Here is a 14,524-nt window from a genome sequence, read left to right as displayed (position 1 = left end):
AAAGCACTTAGGAAATACCAAAAAAGTTTCTTTATTGTCCTTTATTTAAAAAAAAAAAAAAAAAAAAAAGAAATGTTAGAAGAATGGCTAATCATTTTAAAAGCTATTCCTAAAACAACAACAGATCATTCAAGATTAGGGATATTTTATTGTACTTTTGATGGAGAAAACAAGGCATACCAGAACAGTGTTTATACTGTTAAAGCAGTATACTTAAGCCTCAAATTACATTCCCCTGGGGAATCTATGTGTATCTATATTTTGTCTTTGCTCTGGTCCATCTCCATAGCAACATGTTTGTTCCTATGGAGAGTCTGGGTAAATAATTTCAAATTGAGCCTGAAAGTTTTAAAACAAGGTTTCTCTTCTCTATAAAATAATTATGGACAAAAGCAATTTTAAAAAACTAATAAAATAAACATAATTTTGCTGTTGTTTCTTTTACCCTACTCTAGGCACGATTAGCTCTGAACAGTCCTTTGATCACTCTTTCCCGTGATGTTCAGATTGGAAGCAGGCTTATCCACATGACTTCAGCAGCTGTTATAAAATCTGGTGGGGAATTTTTCATTCCAATTTCAATGGCTCACTGTATTCACTAATTATGTTGTTATTTACACACATTCCGAGTTTTTACTCAGAAACTGGGATCCACACTTAAAAATCCCCCAATAAGCAAAAATCTCAGGAGGAGAGGCGAAAGAGAGCAGGACAAGATGACTCTAAAATTACTTTCAGAATATTAAAGCTCATTTTAGAGGATCTCTTTAACTATAGCCAGTACCACTTCCTGTTCATATTTGTATCTGTTCACTCTTTCATCTCAGGGAAAGATTCTATGGCTCAAAATCATTTATTGCTACAAGATAACACTGTTAAAAACAGGGTTTAAAAAAAAAGATAATTCCTCTTTAGGATTAATGCTAATGAAACAATTATTTCTTCATTTCTTCTAGTGTATGCACTCAGAGAAATAAAATAAAATGAAATAAAATAAAATAAAATAAAATAAAATAGGGTATTTTCATTATTCTGGAAAATAAAATAAATTTAAAAAAATAAAAACCCTAAGAAAAAAATATCCCTAATTACATAATGTGGTTTTTTATCATAAATTTGCATAGATCAGTAAGTCTTTTAAGCCCAGTAGTAAAATGATCCAGGTATTTTTTCAGCCAAATAATTTCACAAATTCTCTTGGAATTGCCAAATTTGTCTGGCCAAAGTTAACTTTGCTGCATTGCACAATACAGCAAGATTGAAAATCTTGTATGTAAACTGGCATTAAAGAAAGAACCCTTGTTTTGTTTTATTGCTCAGGTGGTGTCAGCCTATTGAACCCAGCTCAGATAACGCCATACATCCAACTTAGCAGAATTATTGCTGCAAAGCTCATTCCATTTTGCAATATTTTAAGGCAGACCCAGCATCTGCATCATCTGGAGATAATGAGGCTTTCATTCTCTATGTGAGCTATTCAAGCCTTATATCTGATACTCAGAAAGTTTTCACAGATGGTCCATTCCAACCTGCTCTTTTTCTGCTTCCCCTCGGTTTGTACTTTTTTAGGCATTTCCCATCTGCCTGCTTTAAAATCTTTAAATAGGTGGAATTTCTGGTGAAAGGAATGAATACTTCTATTCTGCTTCCAAATTCTTTCCCAATGATGCCAAATGCACATTAGAGTTGGCACACCCATACTTTGCAAAGCATAAGGCTAAGAAGCAAAATATGGACCTATTCTATTTAACAGTGAGTCACTGCTGCATTTCAGTCACAGACTACAGACAATGACAGAGAAATGAAGTGTCAATTATTTAATTGGCAATAATAGACAAAGGCTGTGCAGGGACAGCATTATCTCTTTTCAACTGCAAAACCATGTTCATTTACAGGATAGGTGCCCTACCTCACCTAAGTAAACAAGACAGACAATTATGGAAGTGGTTCCTAAATATCACTCAGAACAATATGCTTGAATCATACAAAAATAACTGAGAAATAACTACTGAGTAAGGAAAGATGGTATCGTTAATTTTGAATATAAATACTGAAAGAACTAAATTCATATTCCACAGGGGAAGAAAAAAAGAAATTAAGAAATATCTACAAAAATTCATCTTTAATAATTTAAGACAACCTTTCTTAGTTCAGCTATGTAAAAAAGAGAACACAGGAAAGGATGGCAGTTTTGTTTGGAACCAAGACCAGCTTTCCATAAGGCATACGTGACTTTTATTATTTCAGTGTGTATGCAACCAACTTCAGATTTCAGGTTGCAATCCACTTGATTTCAGTGGGAATTGGAAGGAAAATCAGCTCCTGCCTAAGTCAAATATCCAAAATGATGTTCCTCAGTTCCAAGGTGTTTTGAATCCTGGGCCATTTTTGAAAATCTGGGTTCAGTATATCGCAGTCCACTCACATTTGTAATTCAGTACTTCTGTTGGAAAACTATAAGAACACCTGCAGAAAGAAAGAGGAGCATGTTCACTGGAATTGAAGGTACTGAACACAAATTATCACTCAGGTTTGTGTAGTTTTACTGTCTGTCCTAAAATTTCTGTCTTAAAATTCAAGGTGATAAACTTATCCTGTACTGTAACAACTGTGTACCATGCCACAGGGAAAACCATGGGCATTCATCAACTCTGTGGAATACAAATTTAAAAAACAAGGCAGCGAAGTACTGAAAAATGTTTTTACGTCACATGAAGATGGAAAAATTAACAAGCATGTCAGAAATAAAACATTGAAATGTGAGACGAAAAAACATCAGATTCATTTCAATAAATTACAGCGATTGGTAAGTATCACATTAAGCTTTTTAAAAGCTGCTGGATAGATATTTCAGTGAGATGCTATTAAAAGGCTAAAAGCCTTTTCCTACCAAAGTAATACTTGGAGACTCCCCATCTAATAGCGAACAGTCATGGATAAATAAGTTCTTCTTTCCAAATCCATGAACTGTCTCTAAATGTGTGGAGACATCCTAGAAAGCCCCTGGGAATACTGTGTGTGCTTTGGATCACATAATAACTAAATGACTTTTAACTGTGATTGCACTGGAATCTATGTCATACTGGAGGCTGTCTGAGGATACATAAAAGTTAAACGGTTGAAAGTTAAAAGTTAAACAATAGAAAGTTAAAAGCTAATGAAGTGAACAAAATGAGCCAGGTTACTATTTATCAGTTTTTGGATCTGCATATATTTTGTATATCATTCTAAATAAACACTGCAGTGTCCTCATGAAGGACACAGTGGCATATCATGTTGGAGCAGGTTCTTTTCAGAAAAGTCTACCTATAAATCCATTAAGACAGGCCAGAGAAATGTGCTTTGCACTCAGAAGATAATATGGAAATATCTAAGGTGTTTGAAAACTTCCACTCGTCTTTTGCAAATATAAATTTTACTTTAAAAACATAAGAATTTTATAAAGCGAGAATAAGGGCACAAAACATCCTACTATTTGTGTAAGAGACAGATTGACATTCCCACTCAACCAAAATAGTAAGCTAGAAGTTAGGGCGCTTTTCCAGAATATGATAGAATATGACCTAGCTAACTCTGGATAATATTAACAAGCAAGAAATACTGCTTTCTATGGAGTATCCATAAGGAATTGAAAACAACTGAGACGCTACAGTATGAATCAGGCAAATGCAAATTTGCATCAGTTAGCCAAAAAGATGAACCCTTTTGACTCCTTCTCTTTAAAACTCCTTCAGCTTTTCTTTGTAGGCTGTATCACAGTCTTCGTCCAGGAAATATTCTTATCCAAGATTCAAAATCATCTTGTTGACAGTGTGGTCTTAAGTGCTGAACATTACTTACAACATCTACATTTCAGACTAAACATAGATACGCTCATTCACATAAAATCCTTTATATGCACCGTGATATACACACAGATTTTATGTGACAAATATATAAAAAGACCAAAAAAAATTTGCCATCATAATAACAAAATTATCTAAATAAAAATTATGCCCCTGTCAGGATTCCCTAAAGCCTACCCATTGCACTGAGTAGGCCATGGATCATGCCTTTCTTCACAATGGTTCTTCCTAAGCAGTTGTTCCTGAAAAGGCTTACCTAGAAATATAGACGTAATTTCTGTTTTTTCTATTTCATCACCTCCTCTGTGGCTCAGGCTCTCTGTTGTGTTTTGTTTAGAGAGTAAGAACATTTCTGCTTTAGTGTTTCCCTCTATTTAATACTATTGTATAGCAGGCTGTGGGTGTTACCTTATTTGAAAGCCTTGGCCACTTAAAACGTGGCTGTCAGCAGCAGTTGCTAAGAAACTACAACTTAACTGCTTTCAAATACGGTTTTGCTAAAGTGCAATTACCCACACCTGCTATTATTATTTATATGAGCTAATGTGTAATTCCTTTTTCACCACACTGGACACGTCCTTTCCTACCTTCCGTTTCACTAAGCCCCTCTTTCTGGCAACTTGTGAGATCATTTCTCATCTCATCCAAACAAACACTTCAAACCACCCCCATATCCTGAATATTCCCTGGGCAGGGAAATGTGCCACAAAACTTCTTAGTGTAGCTCAGAATGAGACAGCATATGAATGGCCAGCTGATCACTGTTCCTTAGAAAACCCTTATTAAGAGACAGAGCCTCCAAATAAATTTTCCCCTGAGAGAGACTGCATGTCTGAAGAGGAGTGGACAGGCATTTTTTACTTGAAGAAAATGTTTATGCAGTAATAAATTATTTAACTAAAAAGTAAGTGGACCACTTAGCAAATCTGCCTCTCGTAGGACAACCTCCAACGTTTTGTTATACGAGCAAACAAAATGCCAGTAATAAGGAATATACACACGAAATGAGTGGGTGTCTTACGGGTAGAAAACTTTTATCCTTAAGTTTTTTATCATGTAAACATCTATTGGTGCCTCTTGAATAACAAGGGCATCTTTTAGAGTATTTTGGCTGTATTCCACATCAGCTCAGACCATTCTGTTTACTAATTAATTTCAACCATGTGAATTAGATGCCTTCTTCTTTCCTTTCTGGATGTGAATGCAAAAGTCTTACAGCCAGTCAAGCAGGGACCTGAAAGGGACAGATAATGGGATTGAACAACAAAAGCAGGGACAAATAATGGGAGTGAACAATTAAAATGCAAAGAATTCGTAAAGCTCGATGAAGTGAACTAGTAAGGAGCAATGCATAGTATAAGGGGGGAACAGCCTTAATAAGAAAAGCATGGCACCTCTCTGCAGGTGGGAAAAGACAGGCTTGCTTACCTCTTTCCTTCCACTCTGCTTCCACTCAGAGCTAACTAGGCACAAACAAGAGAATATGCTCTGCATGGAGGCAAATGTATTAGCCCCAGTCCAGCTGTGTTTTATAACAGCTGTACATCTTCCGAGAGACACTTGTAGCTGAAGATTCGGAAATACTGGAAATGAGGCTTACATGTGTCTCCATTCATTCACATAGGCTCACACAAAATAGAGAATATGAAAAAAAAAAAGACAGCGTAAAGGGAAGAAAAAAATAATCTTGTTAACTAATAAATACCCACATACTCAAGCAGACCTTACTCGTTCACAAACTGCTTAAAAAAAGTAACATATTTTAATGTAAATCCTGTTAGTCACTGAACCACTAGTCATTAAGATTAAACTACTTAAATTTTAACATCTGGTTTGTAATCAGGGTACAATTTCTTTTCTCAATGCTATATTTGGATATTTGTTCTGCATATATACGGGTTTTTGGCATTGCAATGTTGAACACTTGGGCCTATCTGTAGGGTGATCAGGCGATGTATGCTGCATTAAACTGCAGAGGTAAGCAACATGATTTGTAGCTGCACGTAATTGTTAATTATGCAAAGAAAAAAAACAACTTTGGTAACAGTACAATTAACAAATGAGGCTATTTGTAAATCTCTCATTTGCTAGTTTTAACTCCCAAACCACACATACAGTCGTGATTTCTTGCATGAAAATGACACTAAATTGAAAAAAGTAACCTCTGTATTGAAAGATATTGTGCAATTATTTGTAACAACAAAGATTCATTTTTTTCCCTGAGAGAATCCCTCAAGACTACATTCTTTCAAAGAGTTTTATTTTCATTAACAAACATTTTGATACCTCTAGATAACTTAATTGTGCATTGTTAGAACATATCTCATATCAACACATCTACTGCATAACTGTGGTAAACTCAGGATTTGAACAAGTCCATTTTGTGGGAAAAAAAAAACCAACCCACCCACTGTGCTTTAGAGTGGAATGGGAATAATAAGCCAGAACTATAATTCCTGCTGATGTCATTTGAATGACCACCTTTGGAAATGCAGTCTCCCACGGCATGCCCCAAATTGCTCAGGAGGGTTGCAGAAGCATTACTATGTGGGAGAGGCAAGGGGACCAGCAGGCCCCACTGTTCTGCTGCGATGGGCCATGGGGCAAAGGAGAAACATGCCAAGAGACCACCAAGAGTTTCCAACATCCAACCAGAACTAAACATACATTATCATTCATGTCCTGAGCACAACACGAAGGCACTATATTGAATGGCATTTTATAATAAATTTATCGACAGGAGTAAGACATTAGGCTTCAGGGTGTGCTTTTAACAGTTCTTTGAAGGAGTTTGGTGGAAGAGCAACAGACCATGGAGAGAACTCCCAGGTGCATTCCTGTGTATTTAGACATATCCAGCTTTTCAAAAATTTTTCATCTACATGAATTTTTATTTGTTTTCCTTTCGTATGGATTAGAAATTCATTCTTCATCATATCCTTCTCGCCACCTGAGACAGAGGCCATAAACCACACTACTAATAAATCTATGGATTCAAACTGCAGCCCTTGGCTGCCACCTAAAGGTTTCATATACTCCTTTAGAGGATACCATCAGACTCCATTCCCGTGTTTGAAATGGAAAATGCTTGCCTGCTATTATTACAGGCAACCTCTGTTTTGCTGTTGCTAAAAGAAATTAAAGGGGAAAAAAATCATTTAAAAAAAAACCCAAAAAGACCCCAAAACAAAACAAAGGAAGGAAAAAACCCATGCTAGTTCAACAGTGCTAAAGAAAGAATGATTTCTTCTCTCTGCATATACTTTTGATTTGAAAGTCAATCTAAAAATAAAGTAAGGAAAAAAAAGGTCATACTACTTGGTTTTGGTAAAAGAAGACAGCCAGAACAAAGAAAAATATAGAAGAAAGCATAAACTGCCGAGCAATGGATAGCTCAAGAGCAAAAACAGGTGATGTGCCCAGCCACCACTTGGGTAACACAACAGGGGAAACAGGCAGGTTGTGTAGCTCTTATGCACTCCACAGAGCAGAGATTGTCCTTCCTAGGAACTCTAAAAATTCAAGCTACTTGAAAATAGCAGAAGCTGATGGAAAAGGAAACCCTGACCATGACTCTTTTAGGCACCAATAGGCAGAATTCTGTCTCAACCTTCCATCTAGCTCCAACTATCTAGAATTCTCATCAATTACCTCCAAATTGTTGTTGTCTTATCCACTCAGTCTGTATTAGGTGGACAATACTAACTTCTGTCACACAATTTTTTAAATCTATTATAAAATTTTCAACTTCAATGAAGTATCAATTTTACATAAAAAATTCATTGTTGGGAAATCTTTTTCTAATATATCTAGAATTTCTAATGTAATATGGTAAATGTTACCTTTTTCTCCTTGGATAACTGGATCTCCTCCAATTTTTTGGTAGGCTGTAGAATATAGAGTATGGATCTGAACTAGAACAAGGGCTCCAAAGTGATGTGGCCACACAGTATTCATGTCAAACTACAAGAGAATCAACCTATAGTTTGAAATGGATTTCTAGTCAACTTTTTAGTGTTAGGGTATTACTAATGAACAATCTCCTTATCATTTCTGCGATATGTTCATCATACATGTATTACAACCTGGAGCACAAATAGGAAACAAAAGAACATATTAAGTAGGAGGTATTTCAAGAAGGAAAAAAACCTTATACCATCACAGGCTCAAAGAACTTTTGGACAACAAAAAACTGTATTTCTTATGGCTTGGGTTTTGAAGTTTAGTCCTGATTTACACATCCAACTCCATTTTGATTCTCCACAGGATCTGGTCTGTTTTATTTTCAGTTCATCCTCTCCTCCTACAGGAATGACACCTCTCATGTTCTTATAGGGAAGTGAACTGAACAACTGACAATGATGCATTAAAAAACAAACCAAGAATTCTCTTCTGTCTTTGTGAGTGGTCCAGGTGTCTATGTCTTCTGTGGCACACATAGTTATATTTAAATTTATTACCTGGATTACATCTCTTGAGATCATAACCTCGCATGGCAGTTATTATTAAGATAGTTTGTATAGGTAAGGTACACATTACTGGTATCCATACTGCCTGTGGTGCTGCCTCTTCTCTCTTTTACTTCAGTTTTCCACCAGTATTTGTCTGCTAAGCATGGTGAAATTTTAACTTAATTTGATGTAATGTAATCCTTACTTCTTTCAGTCAGCCAGAACACGTCTCCTGCAAACTGACATCTTGTGTTCTGTTTTCTCTTCCAAGTCCAAGTTATACAGTTTTGTTAATTGCCTGTAGAAGTGTAACATTAATAGAATTGATATAATTTAAATCAAGAAAGAATTATAATGGTCATCTTTTCTGACATCCTGCATTATATAGGCTATACAAATTCACCTAGCAATCTAATATGAACACATCTGTTTGATCTATAGTCTCTCTCTTGTATAACCGTTGAGTCTTGAATTCAAGACCACCCATAGTGGAAAATGGTGCCAAATAAGATGTTTTACCAGAAATATTTTTCTTCAAACACAGTTAGGCTTACTAAATTACTTTGCAATCTCTATTTCCCCTCATTCTTCCATTGTTCATTAGTGCCTCATGTCACATGAGGATTATTTGCTGGTACAGTATGACATTAACTATGAAACATTAACTAATGGAACAAATTACTAGCTTTTCTGTAACTTAATTATGTAAAATATTCTCCATTTGAGATAAAAAGATAAGGTCTGTCAGATCCTAAGGTAGCTGTGTACTATTCAAGTACATGCTAACAGCATGACCTTAATTTTGGTCCTTAGCTTATACTGACTCCTTATATATTGCTGAACAATTCAGTTACTTCTAGACTGCCTCAACTCAGGCTAGAAGTCTCTGTCCCCAAAAATGTGGTGTCTGTTCCTTTGCAATATAAGAATCCCACAATCCCTCTCATGCCTTACCCTGACTTCTGTCACAGTTGGGACCAGTTGCTACAGAAAAGGTGGAAATCATCTTTAAAGAACACATTACTGTGGGGCCAAAAAGGAAATTTCTCTGCAGCCACTGACAGTGGTTCTTGTTCTGAAGCACAAAAGCTTACCTTTGTCATGAATTTTTATCCTGAATAGTGTAAAGACACATAAAATTCACATAAATATCTATTTTTAAATCCTGCAAATTTCTTACCTGGAGCCAATGAATTCCACAAGTGAATTATATTTTACTTTTAAAAGAATCTTAGCTTTATTATAGCATAAAGGAAGAACAGTAAAACTAATAACTACAGCTCTACTGGACCCTGGAATTAGACAAGAGAAGATTTACTGATATGAATTAAAAATTCAGAAGTAGGGATATCTTTCAGAAGTAGGGATGAACTTGTGTGAGGTGCTGCCCAAACATACATGCTTCTATGCCAAAAAAAAAATAATCTAAGGATAAGCAGGATGTGGGAGGTGAGATGATGTATATGCAGACACATATTTGAAACAATTACAAAAATCAGTAAGTAATGTTTTTTTGTTATTTCTAAATGTCCCCATCTGCCTCCATTCTTTCCTGACTTCACCACTAAATGCTTCTTGATTTATTTTGGCTGTCATTTTAGCAGTGAGTCTTGAGCAGCAATCTAGTGAGAGAGGGAAGGGGGTTTGCAGATAAATACCCCCACAGAGAGCATCCAGGTTGTACTGTGCACACCCTGCTTCAAGACTGAGAATAAGATCAGATGAAATCCTGTCTGGGAGGTTCAGAACCTTTGATAATTCAGGAAAAAAACACACTCCCTGTCCATGTCCCCACACACACACACACATCCCCCCTCTGCCACATGCACACAGAGTGTGCCTGTGGGATTTTTCCATTCATCAGCCACAGGTCAATGCACCAGTTTAGCTATGGATGGGAGAAATGGTTTGCACTCTTCAGTCAGCCCATTACAAACTCCTGCGTTGCAACTGTAGGATACTTTTGAGCTTGATTTATAGAGGCTATACTGAACTAAAAATGAACTTTAATTTCTGTAAACAATACCAGTGCTGTTTCTAAACCACAACTTAACTTTCCCTTTCAACCTCTAACACCTAATTTCCTCAACAGGAACTGTAGTCTTTCAGAAGTCCCAAGAAATATTTCCTATTAATTATCTACTACAGTCTACCTTCTTTCTACCAGTTCCTTGTAGAACATTACAGAGGAAACCTCTGGGAAATAACAAGTGAGCTAATGGTGACAGGGGCAAATATGGGAATTTTCTCTGAAAACTTTCCAAAATGCTGTCAGGCCTGCTGTATGATTATGGAATATTTCATCTCCACCCTCAGCAACATAAGATCTTGGGGACAGAGAAGGGGTGAAATCACCAAGGAAAGAGGATGAGAAAGAAGATGCAATGCTGCAGCAGCAGCAGCAGTCATGACCTTAAGACTACATTAGGGAAGTGAGAGACATAGGGAGGGGAAAGCAAGAGGCCTGTAAAGTATCTGAGGATTCATCCAAAGTGACTGGGGGAGAGCAGAGCTGAGAAGGGGGGAAAAAAGGAAAAAATAAGAAAGAAAAAAAAAAAAAAAAGAGAGGAGTGAAAACTAAATTTCGAGGAACAAAGAAATGAAAACACCCAAGCTGTAATACCGTCACTTGATTGGCACCTAAAGTTGGCTCTCAGCAGTAAGTGGAGATTACATACCTTTTTCAAGTACCAGAGAGAAAGGTAGGAGACAGGCAACAAAAACAGAAGGAAATGGGTGGAGGTAAAGAAAGAAAAACACATGGAGTGCCAGTGTTCTGTGGACAGTTTGAGCTTGCAATAATAACAAAATAATTCTGATAACTGTGTGTGACTGTTGCTAAACTGCACAGTGGCTGTTGCTCCTCTATAGAAATAAAACCGTTGTTTCTGTCAGAAACTGTTTTTTGAAATGTGTATTTTCAGAGTTCAGCAGCTTCAGTGTCTGTGAATCTACACCTCCATCTATTGAGATGAAACCTGGCATTCACCCATCTTCCATGGACCTGGAAAACAACATAGCATCAAAATTGTTATGACTGATTTTGGGTGGGCTGCAGTCCTTTGCGAACACAAACTAAATAAAACTAAATGCTCTTCTTTCTCTGTTAGTCACTGAAAGAAAACAGGAAAATGGCACACAGATTAGTAACACAGGTCTGGTCTTTGGTCCTTCAGGCAAAAATCCCACTGAAATAAGGTTAATGAAATAACTCATCTGGCCTATTGCTCTTGTATCTGTTCCTTTCAGAAACCAAGCCATGGTGCCTGTAAATATGTGATGTAATACCTGGAAAATATTAATGACAGCATATAGAAGAATCACAGGTAAATTTTATTCTTCAAAATTTACTCAGGGAAGCTCAACTCTCTAAAGTCAGAAAGACTCTCAAAACAAACTACAGTAGTATTTGTCAAAAGGAAGAAAACACTTCTATCTAAAATACCAGTTCTGTCACATAAAAATGCATAGTGGAAGTACCAAAAAATCTTAGTGTAACAGTGTTCTTTAAAACTCCTCATGTGACAACAATTAAAATGTTCTTTCAGAATACATCTGTTCAACTGAATATACTGCTGGGATTTTTCAGTAATTACTTCCAGAAAGAGTTTTTTAGAGCATTTCAATAAACAACCTAAGCTTTGACCACTTGTTGCATGCATATTCTTATGCTTTTAAGAATCCTAGTGGAATTTTATAGATAATATTTTATACTTTCTTGTCTCTAGAAAAATCATTCTACTCTTTCTTAAATAGAGGGTAGGGACACCTTCACTGAGGCCCCCTCAATGTTAATTTACAGATCAGCTGTCTGCACTACAGATGTCCTAGGAAATGTCTGTATAGAGCTTAAAGCATTGGGTTTGACCTAGTAAACCCTAAACAGAGTGATACCTTCTCATCTGAGAAGCCATTGCTACCTCTGTCTGAACTCCTTGCTGATCATTTCTGTTGAAAAACGACCTGCATTGCCTTTTTTTTTTTTCTTGCAATGTTCTGAAATATCTTAGGCTTATTGTCTTATAACACAGAATTCAGTGGGTTTGTCGCAGTGGAGTACACAAGCACTGGAGTACACAAGATCAAGATCTGGGACTTCTAGAGGATTACATACTCTATTTTTAATATAGAAACTTTAGAATTCAATTGCTTATATAAACAAGAAAGAGAAGTGTACCACTGGGGTTTTGCAAGTAATTTTCTAAAAAAAAAAAGAAGGGAGGCACTGCTGCCATACAGACCAGAAAAGAAAATAATCTTATAGAAAAATCCATAGAAATAAATTATGAATAAAAACAACAGTTAAACACAGAATACACAAGTCATCAAGCTGAGTGTATGGAAAATAGAAGGCAGTCTTTGCATAAATTTAATCAAACTGTTAGTATCAAGAAGGTAAATACAAAAAGATAATGCTTCAGATTTTGCCAGATAGTTTCACACAGGCCTACTGAAGCCACTGAAGCTGCAAATCCAAGTAAGATTTTTAAATTCACATAAAATGTCCATGTGAAATCAGTGGAAGCCTTTGTGAAAAATTAAATAGAGTATTGGCCATTTTGGATTATTGTTTTACCTTAAAACAGATAATTTTCTCTTTGTGCCATGTGCATCAGGAAGTTCAGTAGCATAGACTGGTAACTAAAGTAGGTATTAATGAAACAAATAATGAAAAATACTATTTTGGGGGAGTAAAGATTCTATTTTGAAAGCTGACATTACCAGTTCTCACTGTGAGAACTGAGACTATAAATAAAAATCAACGAGCATATTTTAATATCTGATATGGGAATGCATCACAACTTTTTCAAAATTACAAAAAAAAAATCACATTTTGGTAATGTATCAGGGAATCGAAATTTTATACATATTTTTCTGAATATAATAAACAGCATAGGTGGATTGTTCATAGTCTGCACTTCTGGGGAAGAAGCCTATGGACTCCTTGGCAACTGAATAGCCACTGATATTGAATTGCTCCATCATTTTTAATTGATGGGTTATAAAAGATTTGCACAATACACTGATCTTTTTCTATGAAACAGATGCAGTTCAGATTCAAATACTGTATAAAAAAATGAACTCAAGCTATAGCAAATGTAATTGTATCTGACAGACAAGCATATGATCCATTTAGCTAGTTATATAGCAAAGAAATACAATTTGCATGTCAGAGGGATCAAGTGAAGCCACGAAATCCAAAACAATTACTATACTCTAGCAGGATTTTATGTTATTAAAATAGGGAAGTTGGGGGAAAGTACAAATAATTTAAATACACCATCATGCATTTTACGGGGATTTTAATTGTGTCTAAGATGCCATGATAATGTAAGAAATCACAGGACCTCCTGATGAAACAGAGTGCATTTTTTATTTTAAAAAAGTTGTGATATTAGAAGTTGTAAAACACCATCAATCTTCCCTTTGCAGTCTTGGTTTGGACTCTCCCCCATGAAATGGCACATTAAAAATGGTTGGAAATATTCAACCAAAAAAGGAACATGGGTTTTGTAAGAAATGTTTTGGGGTTTTTGACCAGCTCTAGTTAACATTCATTGCAGATGCAATATTTTCAAAACTGTTCCTGAAAAGAGAGTCGATTCACCAACACTGTGATAGACAATTGTATTTTGTTTTCAATAAAACCAATGTAAATACTGAAAAGAAGCCACAGGTATAACACTTGAAGAAATTTGGTACACATGGAATAAAAGAGCTTTTAAAAAACACTTTCCACCATAGAAATTTGTAGAATAGCATAGGTTGGAAAAAGCCCCTTGAGGTGCAATGAGCCCTCTGCTTAAAACAGATCCAATTAGTTCAGGCTGCTTGGGGACCTGTTCAGCTGAGTTTCAAATATCTCCAAGGACAGAGATTCCACAACCACATTACCTCAAGGATTCACGGCCCTGTGAATAGGACAATGGATTGAGGCTGTTTTGAATCCATTTCCGGTTGTCTTAAACTCCTTGATCCATGTCTGTTATGTGATCTTGGATGATTCGGTTTCTTCACTTGCAAAACTAGAATTATTATTCAAAACTCCTGCATAATTATATTATTGCATTATAAACACTGTCTGAACAACAATTTATTCAAAGATGCTATCACTGCAAAGTAAATGTTTTTAAGTCTTTGGATCTGACCATGGGAGGAATGAAGCTAAAGAAATAGGAAAAAGCTGCCCTTTACATAAACCAGCAGAATACTTTACACAGTTACAGT

At 36.0% G+C, this 14,524-nt stretch overlaps 1 protein-coding gene across 1 annotated transcript in view; it reads right to left on the bottom strand.

Moving 5' to 3' along the window:
• MACC1 (MET transcriptional regulator MACC1) overlaps positions 1-14,524 on the bottom strand; it is an 83,472-nt gene that overhangs the window by 68,472 nt on the left and 476 nt on the right.

This window comes from Myiozetetes cayanensis, unplaced genomic scaffold, assembly GCF_022539395.1.
Source record: "Myiozetetes cayanensis isolate MyiCay16 unplaced genomic scaffold, myiCay2020 scf1, whole genome shotgun sequence".
Lineage (NCBI taxonomy): Eukaryota > Metazoa > Chordata > Aves > Passeriformes > Tyrannidae > Myiozetetes > Myiozetetes cayanensis.
This window is presented reverse-complemented; position numbering and strand designations above follow the sequence as displayed.